The sequence below is a fragment of the Gorilla gorilla genome, chromosome 9, assembly GCF_029281585.2.
Source record: "Gorilla gorilla gorilla isolate KB3781 chromosome 9, NHGRI_mGorGor1-v2.1_pri, whole genome shotgun sequence".
Taxonomy (NCBI): Eukaryota; Metazoa; Chordata; class Mammalia; order Primates; family Hominidae; genus Gorilla; species Gorilla gorilla.
The window spans coordinates 23,651,361-23,671,447 of NC_073233.2; the positions used below are offsets into that span (position 1 = coordinate 23,651,361).

A 20,087-nucleotide genomic window follows, 5' to 3' on the forward strand; every position below is an offset into this window, starting at 1 on the left:
AATTTTTGTGTTTTTAGTAGAGACCGGGTTTCACCATGTTGGCCAGGCTGATCTCCAACTCCTGACCTCAGGTGATCTGCCCGCCTCGGCCTCCCAAAGTGCTGGAATTACAGGCGTAAGCCACTGCATCTGGCCACCTTTCTAGCACTTAACATGTATCATTGGAATCCTTAAAGTTAGTTCAGCATTATTATCCCCAGGTTACAGGTGGAGAAACGGAGACCAATATATTATTAGACATTAATAAAGCACTTTGCACCGGGCACCCTCTGCTTTACAAATATAAACTCGTTTAATCCTTACCACAACTATATGAAGCTTGAACTATTGTTGCTTGCATTTTGCAAGTGGGAAAGCTGTGCTTTGAAGAGTGGGGTTAAGTGACTTGCTGGAGGACATTAGCTAATATGGATGGAGCTGGGTTTTTAATCCAGGTGGACAGGTTTCATTGTTCACGCTCTTAACCACTATACCTCCCAGATTCACTCTTTCCAGACTTGAACAACTACTCTCTAGAAAATGCACCAGGCCTAGAGTTAGGGAACTAACTCAAAACTGGGCACATGTAATAAGCAGTAGAGCCAGGGTTGGGGTCCAATTCTGACGCTAAAGCTTGTGTATTTTCCCTTGTCCAAGGTAGTGACTATGTTCTTAATTAGTATTATAGAACAGTTGGAATACACAAGGTAGTGACTATGGTTTCTGTTGTTGTTGTTATTGCTTTTTGTTTTTTTTGAGACAGAATCTCACTCTGTTGTCCAGGCTGGAGTGCAATGGCATGATCTTGGCTCACTGCAACCTCCGTGTCCTGGGTTCAAGCGATTCTCCTGCCTTAGCCTCCTAAGTAGCTGGGGTTACAGACATGCACCACCATGTCCCACTAATTTTTTTGTATTTTTAGTAGAATGGGGTTTCACCATGTTGGTCAGTCTGCTTTCAGACTCCTGACCTCAAGTGATCCACCTGCCTAGGCCTCCCAAAGTGCTGGGATTATAGGTGTGAGCCACCGCGCCTGGCCCATGTTCTTTAGACATCTTTCCCACCAGGAGATTCTCTGTCAGTGCTAAACCTTCAAGTTTTAGTTTTACTTACTGTTATTATCTCACCACATAGGTTCATTTTATTGAGCTGAAAGCTTACAAAAAGTCCACTGGTCCCTGCCCTGCCCATGTTACACTCATTCCTTCCCATGCACACTCTTGAGTATCCACAAGTGCTTCCACATAACTGGTTTCCCCCAACAAAGCACAAAGGGTGGTGCTTCAAAAGCATCCGTTGTTCCTAGCAGCAAGACTTTCAACGCTGGGGTTTTATTTATTCTTTTTCTTTTCTTTCTTTCTTTTCTTTTTTTTTTTTTCTGAGACAGAGTCTCACTCTGTTGCCCAGGCTGGAGTGTGCAGTGGCATGATCTCGGCTCACTGCAACCTCAGCCTCCCGGGTTCAAACAATTCTCCTGCCTCAGCCTCCCAAGTAGCTGAGACTACAGGCGTGCACTACCACGCCCAGCTAATTTTTTTGTATTTGAAGTAGAGATGGGGTTTCACCATGTTGGCCAGGCTGGTCTTGAACTCCTGACCTCAGGTGATCTGCCCGCCTTGGCCTCCCAAAGTGCTGGGATTACAGGCATGAGTCACTGTGCCTGGCCACTTTTTATCTTTGAAAGTGTTTTATTTCAATAGTTTTTGGGGTACAGGTAGGTTTTGGTTACATGGATAAGTTCTTCAGTGGTCATTTCTGAGATTTTAGTGCACCCGGTCCCCCAGCAGTATACACTGTACCCAATATGTAGTCTTTTATTTCTCACCCTTCTCCCAATCTTACCTTCTGAGTCCCCAAAGTCTATTATATCATTCTACCTTTGTGTCCTCACAGCTTAGCTCCCACTTATAAGTGAGAACATATGATAATTGGTTTTCCATTCCTGAGTTACTTTACTTGGAATAATGGCCTCCAGCTCCATCCAAGTTGGTGCAAAATACATTATTTTGTTCCTTTTTATGAATCAGTAGTGTTCCATAGTGTATATATAACACATTTTCTTTGAGTACTTATTGGTTGCTGGGCACTTAGGTTTGTTCCATGTCTTTGCACTTGAGAATTGTGCTGCTATAAACATGCATGTGCAAGTATCTTTTTCATATGATGACTGAGGGATTGAGGGATTGCTGAATTGAATGGTAGTTCTACTTTCAGTTATTTAAGGAATCTCCATACTGTTTTCCACAGAGGTTGTACTAATTTACATTCCCAACAGCAGTGTAAAAGTGTTCCCTTTTCACCACATCCATGCCAACATCTATTGTTTTTTGCCTTTTTTTTTTTTTTGAGGCAGGATCTCACTCGGTCACCCAGGCTGGACCGAGATCACCCAGGCGTGATCTCAGCTCACTGCAACCTCCGCCACTCGGGTTCAAGCAATTCTCCTACCACAACCTCCCCAGTAGCTGGGAGTACAGGCATCCACCACCACACCCGGCTAATTTTTGTACTTTTAGTAGAGATAGGGTTTCACCATGTAGGCCAGGCTGGTCTTGACCTCCTGGCCTCAAGTGATGACCAGCCTCAGCCTTCAAAGTGCTGGGATTACAGGTGTGAGCCATCGTGGCTGGCCATTTTTCTCTATTCTATTCCAGTGGTCTATGTTCCTGTTTTTATGTCAGTGCCATGATGTTTTGGTAACTATAGCCTTTTTTTTTTTTTTGAAACGAAGTCTCGCTCTTGTCCCCCAGGCTAGAGTGCAATGGCATGATCTCAACTCACTGCAACCTCCGCCTCCTGGGTTCAAGCGATTCTCCTGCCTTAGCCTCCTGAGTAGCTGGGATTACAGGCGCCTGCCACCACACCTGGCTAATTTTTGTATTTTTAGTAGAGACGGGGTTTCTCCATGTTGGCCAGGCTGGTCTCGAACTCCTGACCTCAGGTGATCCACCCGCCTTGGCCTCCCAAAGTGCTGGGATTACAGGCGTGAGCCACCATGCCCGGCAGCAACTGTAGTCTTGTAGTATAGTTTGAAGTTGGGTAAGGTGATGCCTCCAGATTTGTTCTTTTTGCTTAGTCTTGCTTTGGCTATGCGGCTCTTTTCTTGTTCCATATGAATTTTAGGATTTTTTTCTCCAGTTCTGTGAAGAATGATGATTGTATTTTGATGGGAATTGTATGGAATCTGTAGATTGCTTTTGGCAGTGTTGTGGGATGTGTTTCCATTTGTTCCAGAAGGGAGTATAACTGCCTCTGCTGCACATGAGTTCACAAAGGGAGTGGGGAGTAGCAGGCAGCAGCAAGCCTCACCCACCTTCCATGCAGTTGGCAAGGCTGGTCTTGCTCCATCAGTGCCCTGTTAACAGCACTGAGTTTAGATCCAGGCAGTCTGTGCACACTGTGACCTGAAACCACAGCTTTCAGGTCATGCCCTTCCCTTTCTGCTGGTAAGGCTGAACACCCAGCATGTATGCTTGTGTCTCCTGCATACTTCTCGCTTGCCCACTGGTTTCTGCTCAAGGGAGTTCATCCCCACTCCAGATTATATCATAAAATTCAGTTGGGAGCTTCTTTCACCCTGGGACCCCTCCCTGAGTTTGTTGGCTGACTTCCCTGAGGGACCCTGTAAGATACAGTCAGGAATGGCTTCCCTCCATTCACAATAGAGACTGGGAATGCCTACAAGGCACTTCCCACTACTGCTTCTATGTTTATTTATTTCACACCACTCCCTAAATCCATTCCGGCTCTGGGGAGGGTTAAAGCCTTCTCCTGTGGACTAGATGTTCAGATTCCCTGGTAGGAATGTGTGCTTGGAGGAAGACTCTCCCCCTCTCACACTCTGGGAACTTACAGTTTTTCACCTGTCTCGCAGAGTAGGCTGCAGCCTGCTGCATCTTTCAAAGGGTCTGTGGATTCTTTCCCAGCTAATTTTTAAAAAGCTCTTTTTGTAGAGACAGGCGTAGGCCAGGTGCAGTGACTCATGCCTGTAATCCCAGCATTTTGGGAGGCTGAGGTGGGAGGATTGCTTGATGCCAGGAGTTCAAGACTAGCTGGGCAACATAGTGAGACCCTATCTCTAAAAGAAAAGCGGGGAAAAGAGGGTTTTAGTTGACTGAAACCAGGACAAACATAAAGAAGGTCTCCCATTCAATTTATCTGGTTCTAAAAGCAGCTTTCTCCAATTGTGCACACGAATGAACTGTTTTAGGCAAGACAGAGTCTTGCTATACTGCCCAGGCTGAAACACAGTGGCTCTTCACAGGCGTGATCCCACTACTGATCAGGAAAGGAGTTTTTGACCTGCTCTGTTTCCAACCTGGACCAGTTCATGCCTCCTTAGGCAACCTGGTGGTACTGAGACGGGAGGCAGAACTCAACTCTGGAGGCAGGGCTTGGTCACCGGACCAAATTGAGAACTAGCTGAAACAGGTTTGGAGCAGAAGCACCTCCCCATAAGACAGGCCCACCACTGTGCCATGTCAGTTTACCATTGCCATGACAACACCCTGAAGTTATGGCCCCTTTCTGTGGCAATGACCTGACAACTTGGAGGATGCCACCCTCATTCTAGAAATTTCTGCATAAACTGCCCATTAATTTGCATATACTTAAAAGTGGGTATAGGGCCAGACACAGTGGCTCATGCCTAGAATCCCAGCACTTTAGGAGGCCGAAGTGGGTGGACTGCTTGAGGTCAGGAGTTCGAGACCAGCCTGACCAACATGGTGAAACCCCATCTCTACTAAAAATACAAAAATTAGCCGGGAGTGGTGGCGGGTGCCTGTAATCCCAGCTACTCAGGAGGCTGAAGCAGAAGAATCACTTGAACCCAGGAGGTGGAGATTGTAGTGAGCTGAGACTATACCACTGCACTCCAGCCTGGGTGACAAAGTGAGACTCTGTCTCAAAATAAATAAATAAAAATAAAAATAAAATAAAATCAGTATAAACAGGAATGCAGAACTGCCTCTGAGTTGCTGCTCTGGGCACACTGCCTACAGGGTAGCCCTGCTCTGCTGCTGCCGGGTACTGCGGCTTCAATAAAAGTTGCTGTTTAACACCACCAGCTCACTCTTGAATTCTTTACTGGGTGAAGCCAAGAATCCTCAATTTTGGCGCTTTCCTGTCCTGCATCAGTCTCCTGCTCCTAGGAGTTCACCCTTTTTTGTTTGTTCGTTTTGAGGCGGAGTTTCGCTCTTGTTGCCCAGGCTGGAGGGTCCTCTTCTCCTGAACCTCAAAAAGGAGCTTCACCTTGAGGTACTGATCTATGTATGTGGATGAGAAGTGTTAGTAAAGATAATTGAGGCCAGGTGTGGTGGTTCATGCTTCTAATCTTTGAGAGGCTGAGGAAGGCAGAGCGCTTGAGTCCAGGACTTCGAGACCAGCCTGGATAACATGGCAAAATCCGTCTCTACAAAAAAATGCCAAAAAATTAGCCAGGCATGGTGGTGTGTGCTTGTAGTCCCAGCTACTTGGGAGGCTAAGGTGGGAGGATTGCTTGAGCCTGCGAGGTTGAGGCTGCAGTGAGCTGAGATTGCGCCACTGCACTCCAGCCTGGGCAACAGAAGGAGACTCTATCTCTAAATAAATAAATAAATACGATTGGGTTGAAATCTAGAGACCTAAGTTATAGTCCCAGCTCAGCCACTAATCTGAGAATGGTTAACATTTATTTAAAATTTACTATGTGCCAGTCACTTTTTAAATTAATTTGCTATGCTGTAAGTAGGAGGGTACTATTATTATGTTCATTTTACAGACAAGGACATGGAGGCAGAGAGCACTTAAATAACTGGCAAATTATACAGTTAGGGGCACACAGAGTCCAGTTGTGCAACAGAGGCAATCTGGCTGGTAGTACTTCCTGATAACAGAAGCTTTCATTGCTAACACACTATGTGGCAGATTCTGTACTGTGTGTTTCTGTTTGTTTGTTTTTTTGAGACAGGGTCTCACTCTGTGGCACAATGATCATGGTTCACTGCAGCCTCGGCCTTCTGAGCTCAAGTGATCCTCCCGCCTCCGCCTCCTGAGTAGCTGGGACTACAGATGTGCGACACAGCACCTGGCAAATTTTTAAGTATTTTCTTCAGACTGAAACATCATTGTGTTAAAGATAAAAAAGAAAAAAATATTCTTGTAGAGATAGGATCTCACTGTTGTCCAGATTGGTCTCAAATTTTTGAGCTCAAGCCATCCTCCTGCCTTGGCCTCCCAAAGTGCTGGCATTACAGGGTGAGTCACCATGCCTAGTCTTTACTGTTTTCCTGGCAATGTTATCTCATTCAATCTTCGTGAATAACCCTAAGGTAGATATGATACCAATTTTTCAGGTGAAAAAAACTAATCGGCAGAATGAAACTTTGTAAACAGCCTGTGGCTCCAAAAGCTTCTGGAAGGCTCAAGCTACCCATGTGCATCTTTGAGCCTCAGTTTCCCCATCTTTAAAATGAGGGGTTTGGAATAGATGTCTGTTCTCTGGGGCAGGATGCAGAGGAAAGAGCTGTCTGCGAATGGGCGAGAGAGAAGGTGGGTAAATACAGTTAAACCACAGTGACCGAGGGCCCAGCACAATGGGGGTGGGTGCGGTTACAAATGCCGTTAAGATTCCCGCCAAGGCGGAGGACGGGGGTGTCAGAGCCAAGCGAGGCCTGTGGGCGAGAATAGGCCTGACAGCCATTCTCCGACCTGCGTGGGCGCTGCAGGCGCAGGCCAGCGGCCAAGGGGGAGGCGATCCCTGGGGCTCTGCCCGGGTCTCAGGACGGCACCTCACCCGCCCAAGTCCTGCTCCACAGGCTTCTCCCGGTAAGCTAAGGAAGGAAGAGGCGCGGCCTCCCGAGCCCGCATCTCAGAGCGCCACGTCCCTCCTGGCTCAGCCTCCCCCCAGGCTCCATAGCTTCGGCGCTCCCCACCGCCCGCCTCCAGGCTCCCCGGCGCGGCCTTGTCCCTGCTCCCGCCAATCGGCGTCGTCAGCAATCGCGAACCGGACCAATCAGCGGCCGCAGGGTGTGGGAACTGTCGCCATGGCAGCCAGGAGGCGGGCGCGCGCGGCGGGAGGAGGGGCAGAGCGGAGCGGTGGGACGGGGGCTGGAGGACAGGTTTGTGCGCTGGACTCAAGCACCAGGCGCAGCCTCACTCGCCGAGACCCGGCCAGGTAAGGCCGGTGGCCGTGCGGTAGGTGCGGAGCAGCGCGGCGGGAGATTGGGGGTGGGGGTGGGGTCCGGAGATAAGGCTCAGGTCTTCGCTTGCCTTGCCAGAGCAGAGAGGATGGTGGGGGCCGTGCAGTGGGCGGGGCACCGGCGGGGAGGGGGCTCCCAGCGCGAGCCGGAGGCGCTGGGTTCCCTCTGCTCCACTCGCAGCTGGGCACCCGAGCTTTCTTCGGGGTCGAGGAGGGTGGCTGGCTCTTGGCGGGGAGCAGGAGAGGGTAGGTGCCAAACCGAGACCCTGGCGGGGTCCCTTCGGGTTTGGGCAGGTCGATGGGCAAGGGGGTGCCCACTAGTGAGGAGGGACACCCACCAATTCCAGGCGATGCTCCCCTGTGCCGCTCAGCAAAGCTAGGCCCGGGGATCCTGCTCTTCTCCGGTTTGGTTAAGCCGGCAACCTCTGACACTTAGGAGAAAGTTAGTGTAAGTCGTGATATCCTTTTCACTTAAGTGACAAATTAGGTACGAGATGAACCCTTTTGGTTTTAGGAGATGAGAAACAGTACTTCCTTGTTGCACCTGCTAAGTGGTAACTCAGTGAGCAAATATGGTTATTGTAGTTGGTGTTTGCAACGGTCTTAGATGACAGTTATTTTACAGTATCAAATGGCTGGGAGAGGGAGGGAAAGAAGGAGAGAGAGAGAGAGAATATGAGGGAATGAGAATGAACGGGAACCATTATGATTTTTGAGAGACAGAACCTCTTGAAATTCTATGTCCGCTAAACTTCTAAATTGAATAATGTACATTTTATGCAATTGAATAAGCTAGTGCTACCATCTAAGCCTGCTACTAAGGCTCTGTTAAATCCGTGGACGAATATGAACACTAAAAGATATTACCTTGGTTTAAAAATAGGGGAGGTTAAATGCAAATATTTCTGATAGTAAATTTTGTTTGAGGGAGATTGTGGACTTTCCCTATGGGAAAGTTAAAGAATTGATGAGATAGATGCTTTAAGGAATGTTCTTGTTTTTTGAAACTTGAATAAGTTCAACAAATGTTGAACAAATATTTCAACAAATCTTCCTCAGCTAATAGGGTCAAAAATTAAAATTCTGGAAATTTAGAATTAGAAATGAAATCTCAAATAATGTCACTCTCATAATTAGGATGAACATGGAAACTTCTATTTCTCATCGTGGTCTTCAAGCTCTCCATGATCTCATCTACCTTTGTAGTAGGGGGTCAAATTTTTTTTTTAACTAGACAATTTTAGAAATTTAAAGGAGTCAAAAATTTATTTCTGTCCCCGTGTGTTTACTCATGCTCTTCTCTGTCTATCCAAATTTTACCCATCTTTTTTTTTTTTTTTTTTTTTTTTTTGAGATGGAGTCTCACTCTGTCGCCCAGGCTGGAGTGCAATGGCCCGATCTCGGCTCACTGCAGCCTCCGCCTCCTGGGTTCAAGGGATTCTCCTACCTCAGCCCATTGAGTAGCTGGGATTACAGGGAGCCACCACCACAGCCAGCTAATTTTTTGTATTTTTATTAGAGACGGGGTTTCACCATGTTGGCCAGGCTGGTCTCGAACTCCTGACCTCAGGTGATCCACCTGCCTTGGCCTCCCAAAGTGCTGAGATTACAGGTGTGAGCCACCGTGCCTGGACAACCTATGTTCTAAGAGTCGAATCTGTCTATGTTGTGTTTACCTTTCTTTGCTCTCCCAAGGTACATATTGTTCATATCATGTATTTAGTATATATTCTTTCGGCATGCTTTTTGCCAAGTTGGTTTGTGCTCTGTGAATAACAGTTGAGATAAAATGCACAATTAAGACAATTAAGGTACTTTTCAAGACACAACTAATTATGGGCACTAATATCAATAACATCAATTCAGATGTCTTTTTTGTTTTGGGATATGTTATTAATCTCTGAACACATACTAAACTAATTTTGCATTACTTAGAATAATATTTAAATTGCTTTCCACTTTCTAAGGACCCTTTTGAAGGCTGGGGTCTACAAAATACTCTTTTGAGTACTGGGTAGCTGGCAGAATCAAGTGCAGGATTTAAAAATGTATTGAAAATAATCCTTTAGGCCGGGCATGGTGGCTAATGCCTGTAATCCCAGCACTTTGGGAGGCTGAGGCGGGTGGATCACTTGAGTCCAGGAGTTCAAGACCAGCCTGGCCAACATGGTGAAACCCCGTCTCTACTAAAAATAGAAAAATTAGCCAGACATGGTGGCGGGCATCTGTAATCTCAACTACTCAGGAGGCTGAAGCAGGGGAATCGCTTGAACCTGGGAGGCAGAGGTTGCAGTGAGCCGAGATTGCGCTATTGCACCCCAGCCTGGGCAACTAGAGTGAAACTACGTCTCAAAAACAAAACAAAAAACAGGCTACTAACAATTTCAAATAATTTATTCAAGGAAAAACTTCAATCACTTTCATTATTTTCAATCAAAAAATTTTTTTACAACCATGATGTGGTGAAAAGTATACTTAGTTAGAATTTCATGGCCAGATTCCAGTATGGGCTCTGCCAAACGAACTTGGCCAAGTCAGTTAACTTCCTTCTGTATTTATAACCTTTTATAAAACTAGGGCTGAATTAGATTACAGTAGTTCTCCTTTATCCTAGAGGGATATGTTCCAAGGGTCCCAATGGATGCCTGAAACTACAGGTAGTACCAACCGTTATATACGCTATGTTTTTTGCTATACATACATAATAATAAAATGAATAAATAACAGTAATACACTGAAATGAAAGGTATATGAATGTGATCTTTCAAAATATCTTGTTTTACCTCAGGTAATTGAAACTGCAGAAAGTGAAATCGCAGATTAGGGAGGACTACTGTACCTCCAAGATTATTTCTGATCTTAGAATTCTCTGATTCTAAAATCCTAAAGCAGCCTAATAGAAGTTCAGATAGTAGTTACTTGATTTTATTTTTGGCAGAGCATTTTTTTTTTTTTTTTTTTTTTGAGACAGGGCCTCGCTCTGTTGCCCAGGCTGACTAGAGTACAGTGGTGTGATCATGGCTCACTGCAGCCTGGAACTGCCAGGCTCAAGTGATCCTCCTACCTCAGCCTCCTGAGTAGCTAGGACTAAAGGAGCATGCCACCACACCCTGCTAATTTTTAAGTATTTTTTTGTAGAGAAGAGGCCTCACCATGTTGTCCAGGCTGGTCTCAAACTTCTAGGCTCAAGCGATCTGCCTGTCTTGGCCTCCCAAAGTGCTGGAATTACAGGCATGAGCCACTACACCTGGCCTTGGCAGAGTTTTTTTTGGCAGTGTATTTTAATTATCTGAAGTACAGTATATGTAAATAATAAAGAGATTATAATTTTAATAATATGTTTATTGAGTGATACAGATCTGTTTTTCATAAGCCTATAATCTAGGATACTCCAATCCGTTGTTAAGACTGGAAAAAAAGGAGATATAATAGTTTCATTGATGAGTGTCCTTTTCTACAGATGTAGACAACAGAGGCTCTAAGATCTATACTAATGTCTTAATCAGGGAAAAGCTGGAGTCCAACTCAGCTGGTCATACACTTGATATTTTATTTGAACCTCACTTTCCTGTTGACTTTCATTTTCAAAGGGAAAATGGAGGTGAGCACCAGGTTATCTGTGGCCTTTGAAACTGGTGCCATGGAGAAACTCAAAAGCCGTTTATTTTTCTTCACCCTACCCTGTTTCATCATTAGATTTGTGACATTGATAGTAAGAAGAAGCAATCCACGTTTCCTAGCTCAAGGCAGTGTCTTAGAGAAGGAAACCTGAGTCTCTTGCTACAGTTCTGACTTAAGGTTGGAAGGAAGAGATTATGTTGGATGCATTGCTTTTGTTGGTCTATGATTGCATCAGGACTTTGGTTCTGGCAGTGTTCAGAGAAGAGCTCTAATGTGGCCTTTCAAAAATGACTGTAAGACCGGGCATGATGGCTCAGGCCTGTAATCCTTGGACTTTGGGAGGCTAAGGTGAGCAGATCACTTGAGCTCACAGGTTTGAGACCAGCCTGGGCAACATGGTGAAATCCCATCTCTACCAAAAATATTAAAAACTAGCTGGGCGTGGTGGTGCGTGCCTGTAGTCCCAGCTACTCTGGAGGCTGAGGCGGAAGGATGGCTCGAGCCTGGGAGGTGGAGGTTTTGATGAGCTGAAATAGCGCCAATGCACTCCAGCCTGGGTGGTAGAGTCAGACCCTGTCTCAAAAAAGAAAAACGAAAACAAAAACAGCTTTTAAAGTTGTATGTCCAACTGGTCTTGCTTGCTTTTTGTGTCGTTAATTTTTATTTATTTACTTTATTTATTTTTTTTAGACAGGGTCTTTCTCTGTCATCCAGGCTGGAATACAGTGGTATGCATGGCTCGACCTCCTGGGCTCAAGCAATCCTCCCATCTCAGCTTCCTGAGTAGCTGGGACTACAGGTGCACACCACTACACCCAGCTAATTTTTTGATTTTTTTTTTGTAGAGGCGGGGTTTCACCATGTTGCCCAGGCTTGTTTTGAACTCCTGGGCTCAAGTGATCCACCCGCCTCAGCCTTTCAAAGTGCTGGGATTATAGGTGTGAGCCACCATGCCCAACCTGGTTTTGCTTTTTAAGTTCTACCACTTTGGGTGTTTATAGAACATATTTTCATATTTCTTTATGTTTCCTTTTCAAGACAAGAAGGGCATTAATATTTATTGAGCAATTACCATTGTCATGCACTGTGCTGGTTACTTTGTATTCATTCTTATTTTCCTCGCATCAACAAACCTGTGAAGAGGTATGAGCTCAATTTTCTAGGTAGGAAAATCAGACTCAGAGGCAAGTAGCTTGCGAGTAAATGGGGGCAGTTAGGATTTAATCTCCTGTTTGTGTGTTTATTTTTTACCATGTTGTGTCAATAAAAGTCATATAACTTTCCAAAATACAACATGCATGTGATTACTCTCCTGCATAGATTATTTTATGTTAAATATACCATATATAAAACAAGAAATACATGTCTCCTTAAAATTTGAAAATATTTTATTTGCTTTTTTTTTTAACAGACTACTTAGAAATAACTGCTTATGTTTACTAATAAGTTTGCCCATGAGCTGATTTGTGTTTTACATGTTATTTGGTGGCGTTTCAAAAAAGAATTTGAAATATTTCATCTTATTACTGATCTCTGTGACAAACTAGGAACAAAGTTAATTTTTTTAAAGTGGTGGTAAGAGTAAAGAAAAATTCCAGTTAAGGATTTAACAGGAAAAGTTGCCCTATATCTTGAAGTCTCATTGCTGAAAAAAATAAGCTTATAATCTGAATTCATCCTAGTTATTCAAGAGTGGAGGAATACAGGAAAATTTGGGCATAATAAATCTATATCTATATCTATGTATCTATATCTATCTATCTATCTATATATATATATATTTTTTTTTTCCCAAGACAGAGTCTCGCTCTGTCACCCAGGCTGGAGTGCAGTGGCATCATTTCGGTTCACTGCAACCTCCGCTTCCCAGGTTTAAGCGATTCTTGTGCCTAAGCCTCTTGAATAGCTGGAACTACAGGCACCTGCCACTATGCCTGGCTAATTTTTGTATTTGTTTAGTAGAGATGGGGTTTCACCACATTGGGCAGGCTGATCTTGAATTCCTGACCTCAGGTGATCTCTCCACCTCGGCCTCCCAAAGTGCTGGGATTACAAGCAGGAGCCACCGTGCCCGGCCAACATCTTTGTTTATTCCGGTTTTTGATTCTGTTTATTTCATGTATCTTTCTCCCCTCCTTAATGGAATATGATATAATTTAGTCTCCTTCCACATCATAAAAATTTGGCACTTTTCACATTATGTGACAAATGCATACACTATCATGTACCATTACCACTGTAAAAAGTCTAAATTTTGTGATTTTGTGTCTTTTATTTATTTATTTTTATTTTTTTTTACATTTAGAACGTGTTACGAGTCAGTTTTTAGTGAAAAAACATCGAGCTAGGAGCCAAGACCCATCTCTTCACTATTTTGGTATTGTGCAAGTCATCTTACCTCTCTGGATCTCAGTTGTCTCATCTGTAAAAAGGAGATAAAAATTATTTACCTGCCTGAATGTAAGTACTCAATAATTGCATTTGGTTGCAAAGAAACGTGACTATCACTACCACCACCACCAAAATACAAAAAAGGAAAAACCAAAAACAAACTCACAGATGGCTTAAACATGCAATATTTATTTTTTATGTAAAATAATAATTGAAATAGCACTCTAGGATGGGTATAGTGGCTTTATAAAGTCATCAGAGACTTAAGCTTCTTTCAGTTCTTTTATCAGTGATCCCTAAGACGTTCTTGTAGTACTGGTTCTTGTAAGTCCAAGATAGCTGCCAGAGCTCTAACCATCACTGTCATGTTGCAGGCAGCAAAGCATAGGCGAAGAAAGATGCATCCTCTTCCTTTAAGGAGAATTCCTGAACCAAGGCTGAGGCTATAAGAAAGCAGGGAAATGTAGCTGAATGCATGGCTGCCCTCTATAAAATTGGGCTTTTGTTACTGAGAAGGAAGGAAAGATTTGGATATTGGCAAGCAAATAGAAGTGTCTGCCATGATATGAATCTTTTTATCTTTCAGCTCTGAAATCTGTAAGCTATGATAACCACTCATAGAAGCTTCTATAATTTGCCATGGCAGAGATATAAGTCTGACTATTAACTACAGAAGGAAATAATCTTCATGTAATAAATTGTGTTTCTGTTTTTACTTTTAGCCCTTAATTCATTATAGAAGCTTTTATGTCTTATTTGTGGATTTGTTCTGGTTATTTTTTAAAATTACCCATAAATGTTCAATAGATGTTTGTTGTACATTTTATGGTTGTGTTAAAAAGAGCTAACATTTATTGAGCTACTTGCTTTAAGCAAGGCACTAAAATGACAGAGATAAGTTATCCCAAGGGTATCACATAGCTAATCATCAGGAAGTAAATTTATATTGAAAGTAAATATAATTCATCTCAAGATACATTTCACTATGGTCACATGAGGAACACTTGCCTTCCTTGCTAGCTAAAAGTAGTTTGTTCTTTTTCTTTCCTTTCTTCTTTTTTTAACCACTTAACTGTTAGTTGTCTTGAAATTTTCTCTTACTACTAGTTCTTGCTTAACTTATTTAGCCACACCAATATTTTATTTCCTTCCAGACTTTTCTTTTATTTTTTTTGTTGAGACGGAGTCTCACTCTTTCACCCACGCTGGAGTGCAATGGCTTAGTGCAACCTCCGCCTCCTATGTTCAAGCGATTCTCCTGCCTCAGCCTCCTCAGTAGCTGGGACTACAGGCATCCACCACCACACCCAACTAATTTTTGTATTTTTAGTAGAGATGGGGTCTTACCATGTTGGCCAGGGTGGTCTTGAACTCCTGACCTCAGGTGATCTGCCTGCCTCAGCCCCCTACAGTGCTGGGATTACAGGAGTGAGCCACCATGCCCAGCCCCTTCCAGACTTTTCTTTGTGAATATTATATAAATATACCCTATACTTGTCATGCAAAATGGTTCAATTGTCATTATTTCTATTTCAAAAGTAAACTGAAATAAATAGCTTTGAGAAAAAGAAATTCAGGGAATGGAAATTGGAGTGAGAAAGATTCTAAAGATTCAGTCAATCTTTTAGAGTTTTTAGAAGGGAGACAGTAAGTTAAGATTTTATTTCTACACAGTATATTTGTATTTTTGAAAGTTTTTACATTTTTTGGTTGTATTAGATAGGCACAAAGTACAGTAGTTCTTTTGCTGCTAGTACTGCAGTTTCCTTTTTTCTGATCTAGACTTGTTGACCTCAAACAAAATAATCAGGAGACTTGTGACCATAAAAACAACCCAGTTTTGTTTTTAAGAGACATTTAACGTTATAAATCACCTGACTGAGAATGTCTGTTTGGTGAATACCATTTTCATGACTTTTAATTTTTTTTAATTAACAGAAAAGTATCATGCTGTGCATTGTTTTGTAAGCAGCATTTTAAAAATTGCAATTGTATTTAATAGCTTACCTTCCTCACTAGATTGAAGCCCTGTGAGGGTAAGGACTATGTCGATCTCGCTTACCTTTGTCTTCTAGCATAGTATCTGGTACCATAGTCATTACTTAATACATAAATATTAGTTTAGTTTTGTTTTTAGAAACAAAGTCTCAATACATACATACATACTTATAATAGGTTAAAGGAGACATGCTTCAATTCAGCCATTAATTGAAAAGGAAGAGGGGCAAAAGAAGAGGGTTGAGGAAGATGGAAAAAGATACATAAAAGAGGCTGGGCGCGGTGGCTCATGCCTGTAATCCCAGCACTTTGGGAGGCCAAGGCGGGCGGATCACAAGGTCAGGAGATCAAGACCATCCTGGCTAACATGGTGAAACCCCATCTCTACTAAAAACATACAAAAAAATTAGCCGGGCGTGGCTGGGTGAGGTGGCTCACGCCTATAATCCCAGCACTTTGGGAGGCCGAGGCGGGCGGATCACGAGGTCAAGAGATCGAGACCAGCCTGGACAACATGGTGAAACCCCGTCTTTACTAAAAAAACACAAAAAATTAGCCAGGCATGGTGGCATGCGCCTGTAGTCCCAGCTACTTAGGAGGCTGAGGCAGGAGAATTGCTTAAACCCGGGAGGCGGAGGTTGCAGTGAGCTGAGATTGCACTACTGCACTCCAGCCTGCGCAACAGAGCGAGACACTGTCTCAAAAAAAAAAAAAAAATTAGCTGGGCGTGGTGGCGGGCGCCTGTAGTCCCAGCTACTCAGGAGGCTGAGGCAGGAGAATGATGTGAACCCGGGAGGCGGAGTTTGCAGTGAGCCAAGATCGCGCCACTGCACTCCAGCCTGGGTGACAGAGTGAGACTCCGTCTCAAAAAAAAAAAAAAAAAAAAAAAGATATATAAAGGAGGAACAGAGACTACTTCCAAGGAAAGAGAAAATTTTCAGTTTTCTGTACTTTTCACCCCGGTTATCTATGGTAATTTTTTTTAACCACTTCCAGGATATCTTGCCCAACAATCAAAACAGGAAACCATCACACATACATGCGTGCACGTGTGCATACACACACACACACACACACACACACAAGCAAACTTAATCTACGGGTATAAATCAGTAGCTAAGAAATCTGCCTCTGTGTATGAATGGAAATTTTATTTTTTGAGACATGTTCTCACTCTGTCACCCTGGCTAGAGTGCTGTGGCGTGACCATGGCTCACTGCAGCCTCAACCTGCTGGGCTCAGGTGATCCTCCCACCTCATCCCCCACCAAGTAGCTGGGACTACAGGCATGTGCCACCATGCCCAACTAATTTTTGTATTTTTTGTAGAGACAGAGGTTTCACCATATTGCTCAGGCTGGTCTTGAACTCCTGGGCTCAAGGAATCCACCCTCCTTGTCCTCACAAAGTGCTGGGATTATAGGCAGGAACCTCCGTGCCCAGCAGAATAGAAATTTTGACTTGGTTGAGACAGGGGAAGAGAGATTAGCTTTCTTTTAGGACTTTAAAATTTAAGGAAATTATATCTACTGCATACTAAGAGAAGCTTAAGAACTCTGCTTACTTTGTAATTTTACCAGAGGCTCTGATGCCTTTGGGGTCAGTGCCTCCCATTCTGTCTTGAGATGACTACATAATTTAGAATTTCACACCATCCTACTTTAGAGAGTAAATTATCAGCCTGTCCTGGTTTGGATGAGTCTACTGTTTCAGCCTGGTTCAGCCCAGTGTCTCCTCTTTAGGTCCGTATCTCTCTTATGAAAGAAGAGGGTGATAAAGGAAAGGAGAAGGCCATTCTTACTGACCTGATAGTGGAAGAAAAGTAGGTTAGTTCCCCTTCTTCCTATTGCCTGTCCTTATCACTCATCTCTCTTTCTTCTATATGGATATTTGTATATTTTCTCATTCATGAAAATCTGTAAACCTAGTAAATTTGCTGTTATTCCTTTAATGCAGACACTTTTGACATCTTGGCATGTAAAGAGACTTTTGTGTCATTATTTTTCTGCCTAATGTGCTGGAATACTTACCATTTTTTTTTAAATACAGTTGATGTTTATGGAGGCATTATTAAGAATTAGAGTCAGTGTTTAAATTAATTGTCCTAGTTATGTCTAGAATAAGCACTAACAGATTGGAAACTAGTAGAAAACATTCTCCATCAATCAAAAATAAATTTAAAAGGCAAGAAAGGAGAGGAAATAAATGTTAAAGAGGTAGGATAAATAGAAAGCCCTACCAGCCTGAGCAACATAATGAAACCACAACTCTACCAAAAAAAAAAAAAAATATATCACCACGCATGGTGGCTTGCTTGTGGTCCCAGCTACTTGAGAAGCTGAGGCAAGAGGATCTCTTGAGCCCAGGAAATCAAACTTGCAGTGAGCTGTGAGCTCACCACTGCACTTCAGCCCGGGTGGCAGAATGAGAACCTGTCTCAAAAAACAAAAAAGCCCTATAGAAGGTGGTAGATTTAAAAATCAAGATATGGTATTAAGGCCGGGCGTGGTGGCTCACACCTGTAATCTGGGCACTTTGGGAGGCTGAGGTGGGCAGATTGGTTGAGGTTAGGAATTTGAGACCAGCCTGGCCAACATGATGAAACCCTGTCTCTACTAAAAATACAAAAAATTAGCAGGGCATGGTGGTGCTCACTTGTAGTCCTAGCTACTCAGGAGGCTGAGGCAGGAGAATCGCTTGAACCTGGGAAGTGAAGGTTGCAGTGAGCCAAGATTGCACCACTGCATTCTAGCCTGGGCAACAGAGCAAAACTCCATCTCAAAAAAAAAAAAAAAAAAAAAAAAAAAGATACGTTATTAAATCAACTTTAAGGGCTAGATGTGGTGGCTCACTCCTGTAATCCCAGCACTTTGGGAGGCCAAGTTGCATGGATCACTTGAGGTCAGGAGTTTGAGACCACCCTGGCCAACATGGTGAAACCCAATCTCTACTAAAAATACAAAAATTAGCCGGGTGTGGTGGTACACACCTGTAATCCCAGCTACTTGGGAGGCTGAGGCAGGAATCGCTTGAACCCAGGAGGTGGAGGTTGCAGTGATCCGAGATCGCGGCACTGCACTTCAGCATGGGCAATAGAGTGAGACTCTGTCTCAAAAAACAAAAAACAAAAATGGCTTGAAGAAATCACCATTCCTCTCCCCGGTAGAGAGAACAGTGTTGTATGGGAAAACACAAAAGGTAACAATTCAAGAACATGTTTAAAAATAAATACTTGGACTACAAAGGTGAAGAAGTCCTTAGAATACCTTTATCAATTTATTTCGTTTAATTTCTTTATGTGTGCATAAAAATGTGAGAAAAATCTATGATATGCCTAAAAATACTTTCAGCAAACATAAAATAGAATTGTAAGTGAAAAAACACAGTGGTGTAATTTAATTGGCAGCATTTTTTTCTATATGGTATACAATGGTGTGTCTTAATATCGATGGAATCTTTTATCCCACCCTGAGGTCTCTGTCACCCAGGCTGGAGTAAGGTGGCACAATCATAGCTCCCTGCAGCCTAGAACTCCTGGGTTCGAGCAGTCTTCTCACCTCAGCTTCCTGAATAGCTGGGATTACAGGTGCAAGCCACTGCACCCAGCCCAATGGAATCTTAAAGCCTATTTATTTTATTTTATCTTTTTCTTCTTCTTCTTCTTTTTTTTTTTTTTTTTTGAGACAGTCTCACTCTGTTGCCCAGACTGGAGTGCAGTGGCACAATCTTGGCTCACTGCAACTGCAACCTCTGCCTCCTAGGTTCAAGCCATTCTCCTGCCTCAGCCTCCTGGGTAGCTGGGACTATAGGCATGCACTACCTCTCCAGGCTAATTTTCATATTTTTAGTAGAGATGGGGTTTTGCCATGTTGGCCAGGCTGGTTGCAAACCCCTGACCTATGGTGATCCACCCACCTCAGCCTCCCAAAGTGTTGGGATTACAGGCATGAGCCACCGTGCCTGGCCCTTAAAGTCTATTTAATAACATATATACACACACACACATATATATATATATATATATATATTTTTTTTTTTGAGATGGAGTTTTGCTCTGTTGCCCAGGTTGGAATACACTGGTGCAGTCTCGCTCACTGCAACCTTCGCCTCCCAGGTTCAGGAGATTCTCCTGCCTCAGCCTCCTGAGTAGCTAGGACTACAGGCGTGTGCCACCATGCCCGGCTAATTTTTTGTATTTTTAGTAGAGACAGGGTTTCATCATGTTGGCCAGGTTGGTCTTGAACTCCTAATCTCAACCAATCTGCCTGCCTTGGCCTCCCAAAGTGCTGGCATTACAGGCGTGAGCCACCACGCCCAGCCTCTTCATACCCTTTTGCTAGAGATTTTCTTCCAAGCCCCCTATATTAATTTTACAAGCTTTACAAGCTTGGTGCTGGTGCTTTCTTCATCTTATCAGAAGATGATGACAGGAAGTTTTCAGGTTCATATTCTTTCCTCAAACTCTCCTTAAATGATTCATTGATGAAGACCTGGAGGGCTGGCCTTCATGAATCACACCAACTTGTATTACTTTTCAGGCAACCTATTCTTTATTCAGATACACGCTCTCAGAATGTATCAAGAACTAAACTAATAAACATACTTGTCAGGTTATGTAGTGCTCTTCAACATTCAAATCAGATTTAGCTACTCTTCCTTTAGCTCAGCCACCATCCATCAACCCCATACTTCTTAAAAATGCTTAATATAACATCTTGGGGGAAATCATTTTATAATTTAATGTTTAATATGGCAACAACTTTTGGCTGTAGGCATTTACAGCAATGTTACAGTGATTTGTTATTTTCTGACCATTCTCGTATCAATCTGTGTACCACCTTTAGCATTAATGTAGATTTTGAGGCATGTAAAAGAACATCAGGATTTTGTCAGAATTTCCTGTTGACTAAACTCAGCTT

At 43.2% G+C, this 20,087-nt stretch overlaps 1 protein-coding gene across 50 annotated transcripts in view; it reads left to right on the plus strand.

Annotated features, from left to right (window-relative positions):
• Positions 1-20,087, plus strand: part of NUCB2 (nucleobindin 2) — a 104,170-nt gene that overhangs the window by 42,479 nt on the left and 41,604 nt on the right. For 5 of the 50 annotated variants that reach the window (XM_055355933.2, XM_063711021.1, XM_019036390.4 and 2 more), the window contains exons 1-3: positions 6,984-7,135; positions 13,086-13,240; positions 16,911-16,994. The gene's annotated coding sequence lies outside the window, so the exon portion shown is untranslated. Of the gene's footprint in view, positions 1-5,929; positions 6,217-6,314; positions 6,511-6,619; positions 6,787-6,983; positions 7,160-7,264; positions 7,608-13,085; positions 13,241-16,910; positions 16,995-20,087 lie in introns of those variants that run through there. The other 45 variants (XM_063711023.1, XM_063711015.1, XM_063711008.1 and 42 more) reach the window with 33 other exon arrangements.